Source organism: Argiope bruennichi, chromosome 11 (genome assembly GCF_947563725.1).
Source record: "Argiope bruennichi chromosome 11, qqArgBrue1.1, whole genome shotgun sequence".
NCBI lineage: Eukaryota > Metazoa > Arthropoda > Arachnida > Araneae > Araneidae > Argiope > Argiope bruennichi.
In genome coordinates, this window is record NC_079161.1 from 35,813,103 (window position 1) to 35,836,857 (window position 23,755).

The 23,755-nt window shown below is 27.5% G+C and overlaps 1 protein-coding gene across 1 annotated transcript in view; it reads left to right on the forward strand.

Annotated features, from left to right (window-relative positions):
- LOC129957611 (probable G-protein coupled receptor No18) overlaps positions 1–23,755 on the forward strand; it is a 320,125-nt gene that overhangs the window by 247,914 nt on the left and 48,456 nt on the right. Inside the window, exon 4 of the mRNA XM_056070028.1 lies at positions 21,106–21,149. The gene's annotated coding sequence lies outside the window, so the exon portion shown is untranslated. The remainder of the gene's footprint in view (positions 1–21,105; positions 21,150–23,755) is intronic.

The following is a 23,755-nucleotide window of genomic DNA, read 5'->3' on the forward strand; positions in this document are numbered from 1 at the left end:
TTTTTGGCGGGACAGTTAGTTTTTAATTAATAAACAATTAACCACTCAATTAAACGGAATAAATAGTAGCCTATGTCCTATTCCAGACTATAATCTATCCCTCAGCTAAATTTCATCCAATTCTGTTCGGCCGTTCTGGCGTGATTGACTAACAAACATCCATCTAAAATTTCACATTTATAATAGTAGTATATATATATATATATATATATATATATATATATATATATATATATATATATATATATATATATATATATATATATATATAATGATATTTTTTTTTAACTTTTATTTTCAGTTTTTCTAGTTGGCCAACAAAGTTTTGGAGCTCTACCGATTTTGATATGAAATAACAACTATGATGTCATAGTATTACGTCAACCTTTTAAAAACGCATCTGCTGTCAAAGAAACATACAAAATAATAGATGCAATACTGGTATAAGCAGCTAAAAATATACGCGATTAAAAGATGATGATGAAAATTATATATATATATTACGTGTAAAATGATGGGAAAAGGCCAATTTAACTTTTCAATAAAATTATCTCACATGCATTAATTATTTTTCACATCATTTAATTTTAACTAGAGTCATTTAATAAATTAAAGGGAAGAATAACCTGCCATCAATATTTATCATTAAACAAAGTAAAGCTTGTAATTAGAAGCGAACAAGTTACCGATTTTCCATAATATGAGAATGTAAAAAAGATATCATTAGTTAAAATTTTTGTTCCGTACTCGCATTCGCCCTCTCCCTTTCCTCTAGTGTTGGATAAGGTGTACTTTGAACAGCTGTATTTTCTTTTGAGCAAATGGGCAAAAACCAGCTTCTTTTTCTCAAACTATAGTTTTCTTTTTCTTAAATTGATGATGATGAGGTAAAAATGCGGCTTCTTAAAGTTTTGAAAAATAAGGAAACCTTTTTTTTTTTTTTTTTCTTTTTTCGAAATCTCTCTTCTCGTTCTTTGAATTTCTTATGAAAACTTGATACATTCTTAAAATGCAGTAATCTATTACATACCCAAACCAAAATTGCAGTTTGAAAAAAAAAATAAGCATATTATTTCATTGTGGACTGCAATTTATTAAATAAGAATATGAGCGATACTACTATTGGGACACGAAATGTTTCCTTTATAATGCATCTATAATCGTCTGCAAGCCTTTTTCAAAAATATTTATGGTATCTGTAAACATCAGACAACAGTGGGATATTTATTTCATTTTATCGCCTGAAATAAATTTGTTTTAATGAAATAAGTAAAGTAAGAATTTTCGCTATTTTGATTTTCCAAGTGGAATATTATTTGTGAGAAGAATATGCATTAAATTTTGTTGTCGCAAAAAAAACACAATTACATTTCTGTAAAATCTTCTAAAGATGACGTTTCACCTAAAACAACAATATTTGATTGATATAAAATGTTTAAACTTAATCGAAAATTCATCATAGATGATCTATGAACCGATTATTGTCCGAGATATTGATAATTGATGCTCGATGACCGTCGATTGCCAAGAAGAGACATTATCTAACAAATTCTTATATTATTTGCTCTGTCCTTTCAGACAGTTTAAAAGATCATTTAGGATTGCAATGCATCGCTGCTGTAATTGTTCCAGGAACTTAGAAAAAGCAGCGAAGTGTTCAAATGGCCGGAAAGATGTTTTCTCAAGATGATCTCATTCATCAACTCATTGTTACCGGTGATTAAAAACATATATATGTTTTTGGGATACTATTCAGTTAACCGGGTTGAAGCGAAAGGTCGCCAAATAATTTAAAACCTTGCTAACTTGTGTACAAACCTCCTGCTAAAACTATTTGTTGGCGACGTATCTCTAATGCTCGGCTAACAGAAAGGAAGCAAAACCGAAAAGGCCATGGCCGAGTCACTCAAGTCAAGTTAATGTTGTCTGTTTTCTTTTAATGTCATGGTATTGTGCATTATTAATTCCTACTAACTGGCCAGACAATCATAATAACATTTTATTGTTTTGGTATTCTTTATATCCTTTTCAAGACTAATAGACACTTCGATTTACTTAATAATTTATAATTATTTGAACAATTCTACAATCGTAAAATAATATTCAACTTTTAATGGAAATAATCTCTTAAGTAATTTAAAGAAAGGAATAATGATTCTCTTTTTAAAGTTATATAAATAGGGTTGAAGAGAATTGTTACTTATTTCTCGCATTTTAGTGAATTGTTGTTTATTTTTCACCAGACTAGTAGATTCTTTTTTTTTTTTTTTTTTTTTTGTATTTTGATAAAAAAAATTTTTTGCGAATTATAATTTAATTTTTGGGTATTTTTTATATATTTTGAAACATTAATAGACACTATGATTTATTTAATATTTTACAATTTATTGAACATTTCTATGATCTTCCAATAATATTCAACATTTAATGGAATAAAGAAACTCTCTTAAATTAAAAACTTAAAGAAATGAGTAATGATTCCCTTTCTTAAGTTATTTAAATAGGATTGAAGAGAGTTTTTACTTATTTCTTGCGTTTTAGTGAATAGTTGCTCATTTCTCAATCTACAAGTTCCTCAGACTAATAGATTTTTTTTGTTATATTTTATTGAATTTTTTGATAATAAAATTCTTGCTTCATTTATATTTCTTATATTCTTTGAAAGATTTTCAGGTATTTCCATTTATGTAGTTTCTTTTTAGATAATAAAGGAACTCTTAATTATTTGATTGTTTTGCGGTAAAAAAATAAATTTCAATCTGTAAAAAAAATCGCTTAGTGAAATGTAATGTAAATTACCTTATATCAAATCGCTTGATGAAAACTGTCTTTTTCTCAGTTCCGATATTCGATAAATATTTCATAAAACAAGTTATTAAAGCTATTGAACGCGTAGTTAAGTTCACCAGAGTGTATAATTGAGGATTTCGATGCCCAATAATTTATATGGGTCTTATGTTATTGCTTTAAAGAAATGCATAAACTTCTTTCTCGATTCAAAAACAAAAAAATTAAACTACATTTGATTGAAAAAAAAACATCATTTTTAGCGATGTAGTGATCAGTGATTCCATATATATGAGCAAGATCAGTGATTCCTTATATATGTGCAATTTATGAACATTAGTAACTTTTTTATAGAAACTAAAATTGAATGGGAAATCAGAGATATTTTAATAGAAATCTTAATTTATAGATTGTGACATTAATTAAGACTGGAAGAGAAATTTGTATAAATTAGTCACCTTTGGCGACCAGCCTGTTCGCCGAGTGTACTAGTTTGATTTAATTTCAGTCAAGTCACTTATGCATTATATTTTCGGTTCGATTAAAAATACTTTTGAGATGAAAATTTAATAATTAACTGATTAATTTTACAGTCTTAAACTTATTCATCACTATATTTTCATGAACTTCCGTTATTGAGTAAGTTCCGCAATCTCAGACCCTTATTCAAAACGGTCATCACAGAAATTTGCTTCTATATTTCTCAAAGAAACTACGCAGTTCTTCCCAAAATTGAAATGGCACTGTGCACTGTGTAAAATATGCTGACAATGCACCGCACAGGATTATTAAAAATATTCTAGAAAACATTTCTTAGAGTATCAAAAAGAATTAAATATAACGAAAAAGTAACTTTTATAGTGACAAGTCAAATAAAGATAACAATATAAAAGCAACCTCCATTTTTTTAAACTTCCGATAATCGAAGAAACATATGGGATTAAAAACTGAAGGAATGAAAAAGATTCATTTTCATTAAAAAAAAATATATTATTGCAGATTATGCAAACATTTAAAAACAAAATTGCCAAAATTAGAAAAAAAATAATAATAAATGCGCAAGTAAATATTTACATGGAGAAGAAAATGCTTTGAATATTAATATAGTATCAGGATCATTTTTATATAAAAATGTTTTCTAAATTTTTCTTAGATAAATTTTAAAATTTCATTTAGTTTTCATCATAGAATTAAAATTTTTAAACAATCATTCCAATGCACATGGTCCTATCAATATTTCTGTGCTAAATTCGGTAGTTATATGTCTAATGTCTTCCTCACTGAATGGTAACAGACAAACAGGCATTTGCTACTATTATTAGTTCAGATTGTGATAATATTATTTCACTAACGGAATATGCTACTATTATTAGTTCAGATTGTGATATTTCACTAACGGAATATGCTACTATTATTAGTTCAGATTGTGATATTTCACTAACGGAAGATGCTACTATTATTAGTTCAGATTGTGATGATATTATTTGACTAACGGAATATGCTACTATTATTAGTTCAGATTGTGATGATATTATTTCACTAACGGAATATGCTACTATTATTAGTTCAGATTGTGATATTTCACTAACGGAATATGCTACTATTATTAGTTCAGATTGTGATATTTCACTAACGGAATATGCTACTATTATTAGTTCAGATTGTGATGATATTATTTCACTAACGGAATATGCTACTATTATTAGTTAAGATTCTGATAACATTTTTTAAATGGAATATGCTGCTATTATTCAAATTCATATTATTTCATTAATGGAATATGCTACTATTATTCAGATTGTGATAATATTATTCCATTAACGGAATATACTACTATTATCAGTTCAGATTGTGATAATATTATTTCACTTACGGAATATGCTACTATTATCAGTTTAGATTGTGATAATATTATTTCACTAACGGAATATGCTACTATTATTAGTTCAGATAGTGATAATATTATTTCACTAACGGAATATGCTACTATTATTAGCTCAGATTGTGATAATATTATTTCATTAACGGATTATGCTACAATTATTAGTTCAGATTGTGATAATATTATTTCATTAACAGAATATGATTCAAATTTGAAATAAAATATGCTCCTACATGCTATAATAATATTAAATGATATGATAATATATATTTCTTTATAATAGACTTTATTTTTATTCTTATAATTCCTTATCTTAATTATTTTTTACATTGTTTCTGTCAATTTATTGGTTATTATCCATAAATTTACAAACCATTTAGGCAGTCCTTCAAAAAGCACTCATATAACATTTTAAAACTACACTTTCTTTCATACATTTTATGATGATTAACATTAAAAGATGAAACAATAGAAATAAAGCCATCAATAAAATATTGAAGGATTTGTTAGAAATAAGGTTGCAAGCGATGACTTCTTTTATCCTTTTTATTAAAAGAATATATCCTCACTGTATTGTGGTAATATTTTCTTTAATAAGCATTTCTAAAAAAAATCAGCCAAAATCATTCCATGTAATGCTTTATCTTAATTATATCCGAGCACATTTAACCACGAAAATGAATCTACTGACATTTTAACTATTCTAACCAAAAACACTAATCTCTCTTTTCTCATAAAATAAAATGAGACTATTTCGATGGAAAACTGCAGCAGTTTTGTCATTCTGCTTTTATCCATATAAATGCCACTCTATGCGATATATGAAGGGGAAAAAGTTTTTAATAATTGCTGAACGACACTGCAAAGCAAGATATTTATAGGTCTTTCTGTTTATAATATGACACTTTTATTAGAAATAATTATTCTAAGCTGAGGAGTTATGGAATGTGGAGCTCTGCTAAAAATATCTGCGCCACGTCTCTGAAAAATATATTGCCATTTGTTCAGATTAATTAATAGATTGCAATACTTGTTGTCAAATATCGCATGGCATAACGGGAAAATATATTATGTTCTGGTCAGTTTAATTAATAGCCTGCAATTCATGTTGTCATATATGGTGTACTTTTGAAAGTTTTATGCAGAATTTTATAGGGAACTCTATAGAAAAAGGAATTAATATTTAAATTGAATTTAAGGCCTACCAGTTTGTGTTTTATTATTTATATGGCAAATAGAAATGAAAGTGAAGCAACATTATTCCATCCGTTTGAATTTTGATAATGCCTATGATATAAAGATATGAGTATTGGTGTGGCATTGAATGAAGCATGCAGCAGGAGATCTAATATCGTGCTTTGAATTCCTCTAAACATGCTAAGCGTATAACAATCCATTTTTTGCGAGACAGCTTGACAGTGGAACTGCCATTTACAATGGAATGTGTATGTACTCCCGTTGCTTGAAGTTTAATTATATCTAAAGAACTATGACATAAAGCATTTAATGTTGATATGGCATTAAATGAAACAGGCAGCAGGAGATGAAATAGTGTGAGGTGAATTCCTCTAAACAGACTGAGTATATGACAATCCAATTTTTCGTGAGACAGCTTTATAGTGGAACTGACATTCACAGTAGAATGTGCATGCATTCCCTTGCTTAAACTTTAACTATGTTTCCAGAACTATGACATAAAGTATTTAATGTTGGCTTGGCATTGAATGAAACATAGGCTGCAGGAGATCTAATACCGTGCGATGAATTCTTCTAAACATGCTAAGTGTATAAAAATCCAATTTTTCGTGAGACAACTTTATAGTGGAACGGACATTTACAGTAGAATGTGCATGTATTCCTTTGCTTAAACTTTAACTATGCCACTAGAACTTTGACATAAAGCATTTAATGTTGGCTCGGCATTGAATGAAACACAGGCTGCAGGAGATCTAATACCGTGCGATGAATTCTTCTAAACATGCTAATCGTATAACGATGCAATTTTTCATGAGACAACGTTATAGTGGAACTGACATTTACAATTGAATGTACATGTATTCCCTTGCTTGAAATTTAACTATGCATATAGAACTATTACAAAGCATTTAATGTTGGCTTGACATTGAACGAAACATAGGCTGCAGGACATCTAATGCCATGTGATGAATTCTTCTAAACAGGCCATGCGTGTACCAATCCAATTTCTCATAAGACAACGTTATAGTGGAACTGACAATTACAATGGAATATTTAAGGGACTGAATGTGTCATTAAGTAAACATTTCCAGTATTGCAAGCAGTTTTACATAATTGACAAAGCCGAAATTTCTGTTGACAAAGCCGGTGTTGTCTCCAAACATGAACATTTTTTTTGTTATAATGTTATGCCTTTGTCAATAAGAATCATGGTCACAAGATACTTCAAGGGAACAAACAAACAAAAAAAATTATGCTTTAATTTAATTTTCGAATATCTAGTAGTAAACTTATTTTGTAGCGCTCTTTGTACAATTGCACAACTATCATATTGTTTTCTTTATTGAATGATATGTTAGATATATAGAATAGGACGTGATTCCGTATACAGATTCTTAGTATTTCAAATTCTTATTGTGTTTTGAAGTCAGATAATATCCAGATATGCGCTTGAGCACTGCTGTGTATAATCAGCAGAACACCTGAACAAAAGTTAGGAATACCTAGCCGCATTCAATACATTTTCGAATATACCTTCTTATGTGAAGTCAAATTCTTTTATTATTCTGAACTTCTGCACTATATTTGAATGATCATTACTGAATCACCTTTTATGTCTACATCTGTTGGAATTCTTAACATATTTTGATTCTAAAAACCATTAAAAGTATATCAGTTTGTATTTAAATATAATATGGGGCAAACTAGAGGGAATAAAGAAGACAAAAGAAAAGAAAAGTATATCAGTTTGTATTCGAAAATATGTTTAAGGGGAAAGTGACGTAGGAGATAACCATGTTAAAGTAAATTTACCCGTAAATGTTTACACGGCATTGTCTTATATCACACCTTTGATTCATTTTTCATATAAAAATATTTTTGTAGAGCGATACACCAAATTTTTCTTAGAAAGAATGCAATAATTAACCTACGATACGAGATATGAGATTCTAAACAATAGAATCGCAGTCTTTTAAACCTAGCATTAAAAATTTTTTTTTTTAATTTAGCAGAAACTCAAGACGGGTTAAATTGATGTTTATATACTATACAACACATTTCTATACAACAATCTCTAGGTCAGTCTTGTAATGATAATTTTCGCCGGTATGTATTTAAAATATTTATGAAAAACGCCACGAAGAATGTTACAAGATTACCCACTTTATTCCATGCCGGCCACTTACTTCGATGTTTTAGCAGAATTTAGCAAATTATTTCAGATTTCTTGATCCAAGCGTATCTTGTTCAAGCTCTGGTGAATAATTTTATCACATGGCATCTTTATAAATATAACATATTTAACTATTTTTATTTTAAAAATAACACATTATTTTGATCTACATGTGCTCTCGTGTTATTTATTTGATTTTATTTGCTGATGAATTTTTGGTGGGCCGCGGTGGCCTGGTGGTAAGGTCTTGGCTTCGGAACCGGAGGATTCCAGGTTCGTGACCCGATTCCACCGAAGAACCGTCGTGTAAGGGGGTCTGTTGTACGTTAAATCTGTCATGATCAAACGTACTCCTGCTGGTATGGTGTGGTGTGGAGAGGGGGTGCCAGCTCAGGTGTCGTCCTCGTCATCTGACCGCGTTTTAAAATTACGAGGTCTGTCCCAAAATAGCCCTAGTGTTGCTTCAAACGGGACGTTAATATAACCAAACCAAATGAATTTTTGTGGCACGTTTTTGCGATGATTTTTATTTGAATTTGCTATTTCTTGTTGAAGCATATATTTGTGAAAATAAAACATTCCTTTTAAAATTAAAATTCAGCAATTTTAATTTTTCCATTTCTTTGATATTCAAACGCATTTCTATTTCAAAGCGAAAAGAAAATGGATAAGCTGGTTTACTCATTGTGTTTGCCATTCTTATTTCTAATGTTGTATAACATAAAACACTATTATTATTACATAATTACCTTGAAAATTGGAGAAATTATGGCCATTTGTTTTATTAGTGAAACAATTGGCGAGCATTCTCAAATTTCCCAAAGCTGAATATTCTCACATAATTTCAAAACGCTTATGATTAGAAATCTCATAAATAATGAAACATCTAACAACTTAAAAAATTTTGCACACAGTTGCTTAGAATTATATTTGTATAGAATACTATATTTTTTTAATAATAATTATTATTATTTAATATAAGCAAAAGAATAAAAAATAAGAAAAGAAAAAAACAAGCTATTACTTTTTACTTAAAAGAGAAATATATATATATATATATATATAACTCCATTAAACTTTTTATTTTAGTTTTAAATACCTAAATATTTTGTATAAGACTTTTACTCCTTTTTTTTTGAAAAGCTTTTAAAATGTGTCACAAAATTTTGGAAAAGTTTAAATGTTTCGATTTTTAAAACAATTAAATGTCAATGTGTATATTTGAGCATTATTTTATGTGATGCAGAATGCAGTTCGAAGACAGTGAAAAAAATTTTTACATTTTAAAATTAATTTTAGTCCATCGGGAAAGCATAATTATTTACAAGCAGATACGCTGACAAAGCACGTCCGCCACAGTGCGACACACAAGCAGAAGTGGGGAAGAAGAGCGAAATAAATTATCCCTCGTCTTATATAACATGAGATTTTGATAGGGAAAGTATTTCTTTACAGTGCTAATATATTATTAAGATTTCAATAGGATTCTTTGCTACACGCGTCGAAGAGGCAGGGGAACACAGGGATCTTTTAAAAAAGAGTTTGTTTCGTCAGCGGTATTTTGTCCCTTCACTCGGAGTGTGAGAAAGTTAGACTTTTAGCCGATTAAGCAATTTTACAAAGCTACTCTTGAATTAATTACGTAGAGAAAGTGGAATTGGATCACGAAATAAAAGAATATTTTAAAATGAAGTTATTATGGGCTAAATTAAGATAAAACCTCGGAAATGAATTAAATTGGAATTAGAGTTAAAATATAATTACATATAACAAATATTTTATTTGCTAACGACTATAAATGTATTTATTATAACAAAATTCCGGATAAATTATAAGTTATCAAATATTCTGGAGCATTTAGCAAATGAGGCTGAAAGAAAAATAATAAAAACAACTTTGGCATTTAAATTTTGGCAGATTTTTTCAAGGTCTAATGAACGCTATTGCCAGCGAGTCATACTTTCCTCTAAGCAAATCAATACAATCTATTAATAAAATATTACATTATTTCATTTTATTTTTTATTATTTCGTTTTTTTTAAAGTATTTTATAACCTTTACTTCGCCAAATATTGTGAAGCTTCATATGTATGAAATTTTTGATGAATTGCCCTAATCATCTCTAAGAATTTTTTAAACACAAAAACAATCCTCTCAGCTACTTAACTATTCTAACTATAAACACGAGTTTCTGGGGCTCATAAAAGAAAATGAATCAATTCTGATGCAACTGCTTCAATTTCCAGTTCACCGTTATTCATATCCGCAATATATGCACGAAGAAAAAAATCTTGAATATAATGATGATGCCATCGCAGAGAAGGAAATTGTTGGACCTTTCATTGTATGGTACATTTATTATTCTATTTTAGGAAAATAAGGGATATGAAATTTGGCAACGAAATGCATGTTCAGCGAGATATATTTGTTTTATGATACTCATTAAAACACCAATTTTTACGCTAGTACGTTTTTTCTCTTAATATTTAACTATTCTATGATTACTACAGACAGCATAGTAGTAGTAAAATTAATATGAATTTTAAATGATATAGTGAGATTTTTGCTTAATTATTTAAAATAGAAAGAATAAAGCTTCTTGGATAAATATATCCATCTCATGATGCCATTATATAGGTAGCAAAACCTTTATTCTTTTTTTGCACGCATTTATAGCCATATTAAATATTTATATTTATACTAGACATGATTATAGTTTTCAAAATTGGAATTTTGATATCGACGTTTTAAACGTTTTCTGATTTGCTATTTTTTGAAAGTGTGTATGCTTTTATATTATCATTAAGGGCTCGAATATATATATTTATTAACTAATTGGCTAATTTATTTATATTTTGATTTCTATTAGCAGCGCCACCTGTTTTGCGAATTTTTGATAAATCCGTTTAAAAATTCCATGATTTTCATGATAATGAATTATGATTAACTTGAAATTAAAATGTAAGAAGAAATCAACATTTTCCTGTATTTAGAACCTATATTAATGCCAAATTTATTTAATTTTGTTTTCTTGGTAGGGAAAATAATACAGTTAATGTATTTGCAGAACTGTATTAACTAAGCACAGACAATAAATCATTATATAAATTATGAAAAGGTGTTTATTTCGCTACAACGTATTGATCCTTTTTGAGTATATAATATATATAGATATATAGTAATAAAAACCAAGTTAAAAAGGGAAAAAAGTATCAAAATTAAACCAAATAAAATAAGAAGCCGGCCTGAAGACTTTCTCAGTGATCGCCCTCATGCAGGGATTAAAAAAAGGGATTTTTTTTTCTTTGAAGGAATACAGACTAAAAAGTCAATTATTGATTCCTCGTGACCCGAAAATGCCCTGAAATAAGACTTAAGAGATATACCATTTTAACAGAAAAGAAAAACACAAAACAATAAATTACAAGAATACAACCACTAATAAGCAAAAATACAATAATATAAAATAACCATATAATAACACTCAAACAAATTATGTAAACAAAAAGGATAGAGCATACCAGCAGCAGGCAAAAAAAAAAATTTTTATAAACATAAGCTCTCCCATTGTGTTTTCCGCGCCCTAAACTGCCCTAGCTGGCAAAAAATAATTGGGTCTCAGCGCCATCTATTGAGTTATTGAGTTATTATATATTTTATATATATATTGCAATAAAATACTTTTTGGTATATATTTATAAGCAAATATATACCACGTATAATACCTTTTTTACTTACATAAATATATGCATTATATATTATAAATAAATACTTTATGGGATATATTAGATACCATAAAGAGGAATTCGAATAAGTTATAATTTGTTTATACTTGATTTTCTATCAAAATGATATACTGTACCATATTATCTCTTAAAAGAAAACTGAACTTAATAAAAAGAAAGCTAAAAGAATTTGAGTGCTTAAACTTTATTTATTGCTTTTGAAAGAACAAGTGACTTGCAAAATTTTTCCAATTCAAGAATTAACATGTTAAATGTTCTTCAAATGATAGAAAAAAATGTTTGTAAAAAATTATTAATAACATTTTTATTTGATAAGAATTGTAATGAATGAGATGTGATAAAATAATACAATAAATAAAAAGAATCAAATTTTTCATGATTTCATAATTATTAAAACACAATTTAAAATTATTTCGCTATAATTCATATTATATATAATACTTTCTATGCTCATCATTAGAGAAATAATAATTTTTACAACAAATGTATAATTTAATTTTTTCTTAAAAAATTGCAAAGTTTAGTGTGAGGACATCCGTAGAAAAAAATATGTATAAATACTGTATTTTCTCACCAATCTATACGCCAAGAAAGAAATTTTTCAGAATGTATATAAGAATATAATTGGAATGAAGTATTTTAAAATGTTGATAAAGACATTAAAATTGAATCTTAAATTATCGTTAAAAATTATGCTAAAATGTTCTATAAACATTCAAAACATCAAGAAAAACGCTAAAAGGTATTTTTGGAAAACATTAAAATTATTATTATCCTGGGAAATTCTTTTCACAAACTAGAACTGATATTTTAATTTTTAATAAAAAATTGACCAAGGTTGACCAAATAAATCCATGATTTTGGTCAACATTCAACATTTAAATTTTTATCATAATATTAACACATAAATTGCGTCATAGCAGCTTCTAGCTTAAAGAACCAGATTAGCTGCCATTAAGAAATTTTAATTTATTGGGATGTGAAAATAAGGCATACAGAACTGCTTTTTTCTAAAATACAATCTTAAAAATATTGATTCACATCTCAAAGTAGAAAAAATACAGCTAACCAATATCATATATTTATATAAGGAAATTTCAAACATCAAATCAATTTAATGTTTGAATGTAGCGAAAAAACTAAAATAAACCGCAAAAAAATACATTTTATTTCCATCAATACAAATAAAAGTAATTTATTATAAAAGGATAAAAAAAAGGTGGAATATAAAGTCTGTTTTACTTCTGTTATTGTAAACTGTTTTAAAACTGATTTTCAGAATATTTATTTTCAGAACATTGTCAAAGGTATACTGAGTTCTGTATCAACTTTTCTTCAGATTGCAATGAGTTGCGCGTGATTTATTCTGCCGTCATAACTGAAACATAAAAGTTCTGTTGCTAGATTCTAGAAAGTCAGCCAATTTATTTGAAGGAATATTGTAGAAAGTGTTTCGTTCCCGGGGGATTCTTCTCACATATTTCTCTTAACAATTTCCTGAGAGTACTAGGGATATTTGAAATCCTGGAATAGTTTCTATTTTGGCCAGATACATTTTATGTTGATGAATTTGACTTCGAACTTTCAAAAACAGTTTTATTTTAAAACGCAACTATTCTATGATATGTGTGTCACAGGTAAATTTCACTTATGACATTGTTCTTTTCATTAAATTTGAATTATGAATTTAATTTTTACAGATTTAAGAAAAATTATCTTTGATTTATATTGGATGGGAAGTTGTTTGAATGTGATGGATTTGAATTTTATCATTAATATGATTTTCATATATATATATATATATGTGTGTGTGTGTGTGTGTGTGTGTGTGTGTGTGTGTGTGTGTGTGTGTAATGATATTTTAAAATGTAATTTAAATCTTAATTTCCTAATATTTATCTTAATTTATTCCATATTAATTTCATTCTAAAACGGTCTCTTATTTCTTGATCCAATTCATACTTCTTCATTTAATTAATGCTACATGAAATTTTTAAAAATGCTTTAATCAGCATTTTCCCACGCTCCGGTGAAGGGTTAAAAATCTGTCATGCTTAGCAAATTATTTTAAAAGATATCTATAGTTACTCTCTCTAAATCTACATGTGTCAAAAAATTCCTATCGGAGTCTCATTGTATAAAATCACTGAAGAAAAATATTTCGGTCTCTTTTCGCTCTTTGTTGCTCTCCTCTTGTGTCATGGACTGATGTATCCCGTCACTTCTTACTTAATAATTTATGCCTCAAGGGATGGAATAAATCAAGTTTAAAAATTCAAAGTCTACTCTCTTATCGGCCACGAGTTTGGTTTTAAATATGTTTTTACATTATATATATATAGAGGGAGAGAGAAAATTGAAAAGCAAAAAATTGCTAACACATATTACGGAAATATGAAACCGATAAAGTATTTTGAAAATAAAGACTTTCTTCTCTCATTTCCGCTATTGACTTCAAGATGCATTCATATCATTAGTGTCATGCCTCTAACCTCCACGTAGCTGTTCCGACCCCACGACAAAAGAAGACGAAGTGAAGAGAGAAAAAAGTTTTGCGGGAGTGTGTGGCTTATACCGGTAAGAGTTTGTGTTGATAGGAATTCCGGTGGGAACTACGGGAAATAAGTTTAGATTTAAATCGGAATTTAAATGCATATAGGTAAATAGCTATCAATCAATCCGTAAAATATAATAAACTTGTGATGCCAAAATTTACTATATTTTAAAGATTAAATGGTGGTGTCAAGTGGTGTTAAGGGACGCGACAATTATTTTAAACAGAATGAGCTCTAGAAATATATAAAAATTGTATATCGAAACAATTAAAATAATTTTATATTATATAAAAATAATATAAAAAATGTTATCATTTTTTTCATTTGATTATTTTAAAAATATATATTATTAAATAATAAATATCTGGAAAATTTATTTAAATATCCAAAAATGTTTTAACTATATATGAATTTTAAAAAAAGTCAACTAAGTCAAAGTACTTTGCAAAATCATGCATAATATTACATGTAGAAAAATAAAAATGCCTTTGATAAAAAGCATTTTTTGTAACATTTATACTTTTGTTATTAATTTATATTTTTGAAATTTATTTTTTCCATTATTTACCCATAGTATTTTAATGCATTATTTATATATTTATTTGAATAGTTATAAAAAAAAGAAACCAAAATTTATAATGATTGTAATAATTTACCGAAAATAGAATCTACTAACTCAAAGTAATATATTATCTAAAAAATAATCAATGTAAACAAGATTTAATCTAATTATTTAAAACAACTCATTTATTTGGTATTCAGAAGCAAATTCATAAAGTAAATGCAGATGAATATTGAAATAGCATATCTTAACTGCTTTCTAAAAATTTAACATCAAAAATTAATTTATTTAAATATTTTGCAACTCATACCATTTAGTCCAGATAGATAAATCTTATGCGTAAATATGTCAGAGGAAATAAACAGCCATCAAAAAGTTAAATATGCTACAGAAAAATTGGATATTTAAAAGAAGCACCATATAGATAATTTTTAATGACCCTAATAAAAAATATAGATAAACATTATCCAAACAATAGAATATATCAAGTCAATAAATGTTATTCCATCTCATTAAAAACTTAACAAAACTCATAAAAACTATTGATGCTACGTTACAACTTCTATGACGACATAATGTCAGTAGTCGGAAATTCACTTCGTCGAAATGAAATAAAATGTTCCATTCAGCTTCATGAACTACCCAAACTGAATAGAATTTGTTTCCATTAAACGTCCCCTCCCTTCACAAAAAGATAAAGAAATAGTAATCAACGCAGAATCTCTTTGGGTCGCTTCACATTATTATCAGGCATTATCCTCTTTCCTTTTATCCATGCTGAAGAAAATCACATCATCAAAGGAAAAACCATTACTGCATCGGTTTACTAATCACAAAAGGACCAATTGTCATTATCTCGATCTACTACGTGACCACGTCGTTCAAATGACGAAAAAAAATATAGCTGGAGTGGGGAAATCTTATTCCGAAAACGTACCGTCCACTAATGGGTCACTTTGCTAGGCCGGCCGTGATGGACGTATGATATCAAAGAACCACAGCTCTGAAATGGACAGACCATATTGCCAGGACAAAAAGGGGTATTGATGGGGTTGTCGTTTCTGACAGTTAGGTGGCTGAGTTTATGAATGAATGTGGTTAAGAAGTGCGCTTTGTATCGTTGTATCTTAATAATTGGAATAAAGAATTTGATATAGAGAGAAATAAGTGGTGGGTCACCAACGTATTAAAAAACATGTTCCAAAATGATTCTTAATTTTTTTGCTATTGATAAAATAAATGTTGAATGTAGAAATGAGTAAAAGGAATAATAAAAGTGAATATTATAAACATAGAATCTTCATTGCTGCATCATTTATTTTTCATCATTCCTTTCTAAATAAAAGTATCTCAGGCTGCAAATGAAGTCATCTATGATTCTGAGTATAAAAACTCTCAAAGAATCAGGTGACAGGATAGAAAACATTTTCGAATAAATTACTATAATGAAACTATATATTTAAACACTTCATTCGATTTTAACTTGTTTTTTTTTAATTTCGATATCAATCTATCGACATTAATTTAGTCTATGAATCCCTTTACGATCTGTTAGAATTAGGTGCCAAAATAGAAAAAGATGTTTGAATGAATTCTTGATTAAATATACAGATGAATGAAAGGAATGGAAAATGGTATATTCTGAAAAGACAAACAAAGAGCCATTTTTTCTTCATCAATTATTTTTTATCTCCCTTTTCCAGATAACAATATATCAAGAAGTAAAGGAAGTCATCTATGATTTCGAATATTTAAAAAAAAATCTATATGAATTAGGTGCTAAGATATAAAAACGTTAGAAAAAATAATTGTGTCAAGCTATATATTTTAACTCTTTATTCAATGTTAATTGTATTTTTTACTGAATATCTATCAGCGACTATTAATTTTAGTCTATTATTCTTTCTAAGATCTATCAGAATTAGGAGCTAAAATAGAAAAAGTATTCGAATGATTTCTTGATTAAATGTAGAGATGAATGAAAGGAATGATAAATGGTATATACTGAAAAGATAAACATAGAATCCTTATTGCTTCATCAATTATTTTTTTATCTCCCTTTCCCAAATAAAAATTCATCATCTATGATTCTGAACATTAAAAAAAATCTATATGAATTAGGTGCTAAGATAGAAAAACGTTAGAAAAAATAATTGTGTCAAGCTATATATTTTAACTCTTTATTCAATGTTAATTGTATTTTTTACTGAATATCTATCAGCGACTATTAATTTTAGTCTATTATTCTTTCTAAGATCTATCAGAATTAGGAGCTAAAATAGAAAAAGTATTCGAATGATTTCTTGATTAAATGGAGAGATGAATGAAAGGAATGATAAATGGTATATACTGAAAAGATAAACATAGAATCCTTATTGCTTCATCAATTATTTTTTTATCTCCCCTTCCCAAATAAAAATTCATCATCTATGATTCTGAACATTAAAAAAAATCTATATGAATTAGGTGCTAAGATAGAAAAACGTTGGAATAAATAATTGTGCCAAATTATATATTTTAACACTTCATTCAATGCTAATTGTATTTTTTACTGGATATCTATCTGTGAATATTAATTTTAGTCTATGATTCTTTCCAAGATCTGTTAAAATTAGGTGTCAAAATAGAAAAAAGTGTTCGAATGAATTCCTGCTTTAATGTAGGGATGATTTTAGTTTAGCTATATTAACGTCCCATTTTAAAGCAACATGAGGGCTATTTTGGGATGGATCCCTTAATTTTGAATAGCTGTCAGATGACGAGGATGACACTTGAGCTATCATCCCCCACTCACCAAGTTTCCACGCCACACCAGTAGGAGGACTTTGGTTCCGACGGATATTTAGTGCACCAGACCCGCCTCTACGACGATTCTTCAGTGGAATTGGGTTTCGAACCTGAAGCCCTCCAGTTCCAAACTATCCTTACTACCAGACAACCGCGGCCTAGATGTGTGTAATAAACTTTTCTTCACGGATGAGAGTGTCTGCAGCATTCATAAACAAGTGTCCACCAGCAACCTGTTTGTCTTAACATTACCAACTGATTTTTCCTTCTCCGTTAGTCAGTTAATATAGCACATTTCTTCAAACGTTTTTTCAGTTTTGGTGGAAGACGGTGATGAATATTGGTAACATCTAGGTTGCAGAGTTTAAGTGTCTCAGGTTTTACTCCGAGTGATTCAGGGAAGACCGGCTCCACCGAAGAACCGCGGTGCGAATGAATCCCGTATTCATAAATTTATTGAGAACTGCCAGTTCAGCTGTTTCCCTCTTGGTCTGAATACTATTTAAAACTTTTCTTATTGTTTCTTAAAAACAAATATAAAAAAAATTAAAAATAATAATTTCTTTATGATTTACTGTTAAATTTAATATATTTAATAATTTATTTCATTTCTCAAACACATTTTCATGTCGAATCACCAGATATTCATTGAAAATAAAGAATTTAAGCATAATGAAATTATTATTATCCAAATATGAATTATTTCTTTTAAATATATATCTTGAGATCATAATATTAATGTACCTGCTTCTTAAGATTATTAGATGTATGATTATATTAGTTTGATTTTTTACATTAAATTCTTGAATATGTCTATTATTGGAGTTTTAAATTATCCTTGAGGTTAGAAAAAAAACATTAATAACAAAAAAAGTTACAAATTTATTATGTTATAAATTAAAACTACAATAGACCACTTTCGTTGAGAATTAAAACCATTTCTACTTCACATATTTCATAAAATGGAATTCATATTGTCACAAAAGAAAGTCGATTTTAGCAAACAGTTTCGGTTTTATTTCCCATTTTTTTTTTTTCTTTTTTCAAAATATGAAATAAAGAGTGAAGAAAAATACTCACATTCACTCGTTTCAAGGATAAAGATCGTTATAAAATGCCTTTAAGGAAACTAAGGCACGCTAAGATCACACAAAATCTAATGTAACTTTTTAAAATGGATACTTTTATGCAATGCAATCAATGAAAACTAATTACATAGAGATGCTGAAAATTTTCTTTCATGTATATCTAATTTTGAAATTTCAAAATAAGCACGATTATTAAATGGAGAAGTTTTAAATATGGCAATATGATAAAAAAAATGAGAGAGAGAGAGACAAAATTGAAACAAACTGTTTCATCATAGCTAGTCCATTTCTTTTATGAGCATACGAAGTTAATACTTTAACATCTTAGTTAGAATAGTTAAAATGATTTGATGGCTGATTTTATGTTGGAAACGCTGTTGCAAATAATTAGAACATATTCTGTAGAATTACCCAAGCAGAAATTTTCAATGGCATGAATTTTGAAAGTTATTAACGACTTTCAAAATGAAATGTCATTTGGAAATAGTTCTACAGTTCATTAAAATAATGTCTGAAATGGACATTATATGGTACAATGATTACTTTTGCTTAGCTATATCGTTTACCTTTATAGTGGCAATTTAATTTTTCGTATTTATTACAATAATTTTACAATCTAATATGCAAGAAAATATTTAATTATTAAAATAACTTGAAAGAATTTTAATAATTATATATTTTTATAAATATCATGGAAATGAAATGGAAGTAATGAATTTATCGCAAAATCCTTCTGAGAAAAATTTAGAAACATGAAGAAGCACGATACAAATGGAATAATGCAATACTTTTATTTGAATTATTCTACATTCGGGAGATGGATATGTGTAAATGAGGATTCATTCATTTATTAATGAGCCTAAAGTTACAAAATTTCATGTGCTTGAGAATTCTCAATGTCCTATAAAAATCATTAATATTTTCGCGATATAGATTAATAATTTATTAATTCTTCATATAGTTTTGTGTTTTCTTGATAGAATTTAGTAATTATTTGTCTAATAATTGCTGAATTTTATCAAGATAATTTCTGTACTATTATTAATATTTTAATAGTTTGTGGATTCAAATAGATTTTAATTAATTAATTAAATAATTTAAATATTTTTTTTATTCCATTCACTTAATGAAACACTTCATTTGAAAAGTTTATAGTACATCATTTCAAATGTTCATTACATTTATGACAGTAAATTATATAATACTACTTTTATGATTAAAATCTATTATATTTATGATATTAATGATTAAAAGTTAAAAAAAATTAAATTTTAAATGTATAATCTTTTAATGCATGCTCAAATAAAACTATAGATATGAAAACAATTTTATTATGATTCACATTCAAGCGCCATTTTTAATTCTGTTTCGTACATTTTGTTTGCTTTTGCGTACAGATCGAAATTGCTGGAAACTTTAAAATACAATGGTGTGATCATGAAATTCATATGAATCTTGCGTTGAATTTTGTCTGACGTGGAAAGATCATATCAAAGCCTTATTTACCAAATTAGTTTTTTTTAATTCATTTATCCAACAAGGGTATAAATACATTCCTATTAGCGTAAAAAAAAAATGTCCAAAAATATTGTTACCGTTTTTTTCAGGATATTATTCGACAATCAGAATATGAAACAACATTCTGAAAATATCACACAGTGTTGTAATGGAATGAATATGTAATTGCATTGAAATTGTATTTAGATTTAAAAAAATGGATTTAAAAAATTATATCCTCCATCGTATTTTTGTTACTTGTATGAGGCTTGTTAGATAGTTTTGCATATATTAGTGATAGATGATATATGTAATCATCCACAAAAGAAAAATGCTTAATATAGTCAATATTGTTATCAAATATATTTTTCTTTTTTTATTTCTTTTTGAAAGTTGAAAGTGGACATTTCTAGATTAGGACATTTCTAGATTTCATTACCTAGATTTCAAAAGATACTTATTCAGAATGAGACAGTTATTTTTGCACAAATTTATTCTCATGCAGATATTTTGGAAAATTCATACTTACGTAATGAAAGAAAATTATTGTATTTATCAATAAAAATATAATTATTATTAAAGATACATTCGATTGTCTATAAAATACAGATTTTCTATGATTGGTAGGAAAAAAATAATTTACGTAACATTAAGCTGATTAAAATTATATTGCTTTGAAATTTAATTATTATTATTATTATTTTATAAAATGTTTTTGATTTCGAACATTTGTTAAGTAGTATTTTTGAATGTTTGCAAAAATCGGTTTGTTGTTTTCTTTTATTGTCTTTCTTTTCAATTTTTTTAATTCGAATTTTTATCTTTCTTCAGGTAAAATTCATGAAGGATCTCTAGCGTTACATCTGCACAAACACGTAAGTTGAAATATCTTTTCTTTTCTTCAATGATTTTAGAGTTTTTTTGTGTAATGTCTACCAAATTAAATTTTTACATACATTTTTTGAATCACTGATGGACGAATATTATTTGAATTGATTGAAAGTAACCAATTATTACTATTCTTACACATAAACAAACGAACAAACTAGCACATTACTTAATAAAGACGAATGACAGAAAAAAATCCTTATTTATTGATTTACCTGCATTTAAGTTAGTTGGAAATTTTTAAGCCAAAGATAAGGAAAGAATAAGTTTATATGTTTTCAAATGCAAGAGTTGCCTGCACATTTTTAAATTTATGATTATTGCCACAAATGGTATGAAAAATAAATATTTGAAAAAAGTGTTGTTGGCTTTATTTTGGCGGGGTGTCACAGACTAAACAAAAATCGTCAGATAATACTTTCGAAATGGCTTATGAATATATGCGCTTATACACAATTTATATACAAATTTTTAAAAAAAACCTAAATCATAAATAACAGATCCATAAAGTGTGAATAAATCGCTGATGTGGTTATTCAAAATAGGGTTATTGGTTGTTTATCGGTGAATAAATTGTTGTTAAAACTGCATTATGGTTGCAATTTATTACTTCAAAAATTTATTATTATTTTTTTAATTCTTGGGCGTTGGGCGGCGGTTTTAGTATCACTGCATATAAAATTTATATTTTTTTTCACAGCTGTAAACACAGATAATAAGTTTTATAAATGTCATGAAATTCAGCTGAAGTTTCTGAAATATAATAAAGCGCTGTGTGTGTCATTGATATTTATATGTCCTGCTGATCTTTGAATCCAGGTGACATATTTCATAACATATGCATTTCGAATAGCTATTCGTATAAAAAAGAGCATTACTGTATGAGGCATTTTGGAATTGTATGACTTCTATCTGTGAAATATGCAAAAATATATGAAGTATAGGAATAAAGAAATTTTGATTTTTGAAATAGTCTAAGTTATAATCAAGCTTTATGGAATTAGAAAGTTAATTCTATCCAGTCTAATGCAATTTTACAATATTTTCCAAATGACAACTGTATTTTATGTGAACCCAACCCTCATTTGAAAACTAAACGAAGTATTAGAGATTTCAAAAATGTTTTATATCTAAAGGATAGTAAATAACACAATTTAATATCAACAAAAACTAATTCTGTCAGTTGAATGACTAGTTTGGTTTTGCCTATAGTGATGATTTATATTTGAAATAATTTAAAAGTTAAATAGAGATGTTCGCTTTTTTTTTTCAGAAGAGCGGGGTGAGGGGGTGGGGCTGTAGAGATTTTACTGTAAAAATAATAAACTGAATTGCTTAATATATCGTTTAGAAAATAATCAGCATTGAACAGGATTCGCTTAATAACTTCTTAAAGAATAACAATGGAAAAAATAATATTCTTTAAATCTCTTATTCCTTAAAATCACTCGATTTCATGCATTTCAGAAAATTGAAACGCCGGAAGTTCGCTTTCAAAGATGACAAAAATTCATCATCCCATCTTAACCCGCAATGATAAGAAATGTTCATTAAATATTGATGCACCAAAGACAACCCTGCATAGCTGTTGGCTTTTAAATAAGTATATGTTAGTATATATTTTAAGAAATGTCAGAAACATCCATATACCACAAACCCATTTGGGAGAGCATCTCAAATGAGCAAAGCACACGCTACGGATATACAATTCTTCACATTTAACAAAAGGGAAACGAAATCACATTGTGATAACCAATGAGTGTCGAGCGTCTGTCACAGTTTTTGGCGTCTTTCGGTATTAACAGAGTTAAGATATTTTAATGCTATTTTTTTAAAAATTATAATTTTAGTTTTATACTTGTTATACTATTTACTGTTAGTTTTAGGTTATTTTTTTTGTTTAATAAAATTTGCATTTTATTTTAAAACTATCTGAATTTAACTTTCATTAAACAAACCTTGTACGTTTGCACTAAGATTAGGTAGCAAAAAAATATCTGATGGACTATTGGATAAATGATTAGTTTGTTAAATGGTATTTGGAACCTTTGGTTTATTTATCTAAAATCTTAGAATATGGCACAGGCCAATGCACTATACTTTAAAATAAACAGGAATTCTAAAATCTATGTAATCTGAAATTAGATTGTTGATTAAATTTTATTTTAACTATGGTATTTTTCAAAGCTCCCTGTTTAATCTATCTTAATTATTATATCCCAAATGTCAAAACTCCATGGAGATAACTACAATAATTGCTTGGAAATACCGTTTTAAAGCAATTTATGATTGCTATTTTTAAGAAAATAATAAGAAAAATAGATACGAAGCAATTTTTATTAAGGTAAAGCAATTTATAAAGGAATTAACATTAATTTCAATGCCAAAAAAAATATTAATTAAATTAATAATTAATATTTTCAATTTGATCATGCTTCACCCGTTGTGTGATTAAATCTTCAATAAAACTAATAATTTTTCTCTAAAAGGAAAAAAAAACATTTCTCTTTAATTCAAAACTCACTTCTGAATATTTTGAATGATTTTAAATTATTAATGAAATCTAAATTGCGCAAATTTATTAATGTTACTA